Source organism: Trachymyrmex septentrionalis, unplaced genomic scaffold (assembly GCF_001594115.1).
Source record: "Trachymyrmex septentrionalis isolate Tsep2-gDNA-1 unplaced genomic scaffold, Tsep1.0 scaffold40, whole genome shotgun sequence".
In the NCBI taxonomy this organism is placed as follows: domain Eukaryota; kingdom Metazoa; phylum Arthropoda; class Insecta; order Hymenoptera; family Formicidae; genus Trachymyrmex; species Trachymyrmex septentrionalis.
In genome coordinates, this window is record NW_017305569.1 from 1,343,325 (window position 1) to 1,345,177 (window position 1,853).

At 36.6% G+C, this 1,853-nt stretch overlaps 1 protein-coding gene across 1 annotated transcript in view; it reads left to right on the forward strand.

Annotated features, from left to right (window-relative positions):
• The window catches only part of LOC108750959, a 20,971-nt gene that overhangs the window by 16,188 nt on the left and 2,930 nt on the right, over positions 1-1,853 (forward strand). The gene's annotated exons all lie outside the window — the stretch shown is intronic.

The window sequence follows — 1,853 nt, forward strand, 5'->3', positions numbered from 1 at the left end:
TATATGTCTTAATGTTAAGAAATCTGATCCGTTTCAAGTATCCGCCAGATGCACTTTTGTGAATTAAGGATGCCTTACGTCACACGCAAAAAAGATAAATTTCTTATGTACAATGCATAATAATCACCCCGATGAGCAAGCGACTTTTACGTAGCTATTATGCTGTACTTCCGGAGAAGAACAACAGAATCGCTGGCACGCGCTGTGAGAAACATTTCTCTTTCATTCAGGCGGGTAATGGGTCCGAAGGGATACCTACGTAAACATGCATTCTACGATTACGTATTCCACCAGGTATTCTTTTAATCGCAGCGTTTTAGCCAATTTGAAAAAAATTTTTCCTCGACGAAAATATCAAAAGAAGTCATTATTTTATGTCTTTTTAATTATTACCACTATATTAAAATCCTATTTAGACTTTTATAACTTTAATATCTTGATCTCTTTATTCAAAAAATCCAATTGAAATGAATAAAATAATTATAATGAAACCGTTTCAGATTTTATTAATTTTGTTAAGGAACGAGACAGAGGCGGGTATTTTAGAGAGAAATTCGAGCGTGTAATTCGCGTATAATTCGAGCGTAGCATATCTCTGGGAGCGAGTATATATATACGCACGTTTGAATTTCTCTCGCGGTATAAAACCGCAGGCATGTGCATGCTTGCATGTTATCATATATATATAACAAAAAACCATCAAGTTACGAGACGTATGCGGGTAACAATAGACACGGAAACTAGTTTTAGCGTACAAAAATCAACGAGCAAACCTCATAGTCTACTTTCACGTGGCTGTGCGTTACTCGTATCATCGCGCGTTACTGATGCTGACCGCGGTAAGAGTATCGGATTCTAGTACGCGATCAATTTTATGCGGACCAAAGAAGAGAGAGAGAGAGAGAGAGAGAGAGAGAGAGAGAGAGAGAGAGAGAGATAGGAAAAAGGAGCGGTCGATATATAATTCCACCTGATCGCGGTGTTCACAGCTTACGTTATGTCTCAACATTTACGAAGCGCATTTCCTAGAAGTATTTTCAGTATGTAATGCATTACAACATCATCAATCATCATGTAAACGAAAATTAGATTATTCGTACATTTATGAAAGAGCTACTCTGATTTTAAATTTGATAATAAATTCGATAAGAATAACAGAATTTTCGAAATTGAAATTGATGAACTCTAATGTTGTCTTACATTGTGCAACTTTAATTTTGGTTAGAGAAATGACGTTGGGAACATATAGAAATGAGAAATGTTGCAGCATTTGAATTGAAACGATAGGAATAACGCGACTACCGGCAGATAAGTTTTTGAGTACCTGAGTACATTAGTAGTAGATACATTTTCGAGTCGACGCTACTCATGGAACTTGGCTGCCGCCTCCAACGAACGCAATGATCCGTTATTCACGCTGTCGTAAGTTGAAATGTCTCACGGAAACTTCGTCGTATCCTGGAAGCGTAATGCGCGAAATATTCCTACTTATATTCCTTCTTTCACTCTCGAGCGTACATCACGAATATAAAATACGATAGCAGCGGCTTTTAGTTTCCACGGCGTGCAATACATCCGCATCAACGAAAGACGTCAGAACTAGCGAAGCATTGTGGATATTTTCAAGTATGACGTTACTGAAGATATATTTTCATATGTAAAGTTAATCGCTCGAGAGCTGGCTCCGTTTCAATTTTCGGACATTACGCAACGCTTGCATAATCGAAGTCCTCGTTTCTGTTATGCATTTGCAGTAGTAATTTAAATTTATTTCAATGGTGCAGATTATCGATGGCACATAATATAAAAATTGTAGAAATGATATAAAATAATATATATATATATATATATAT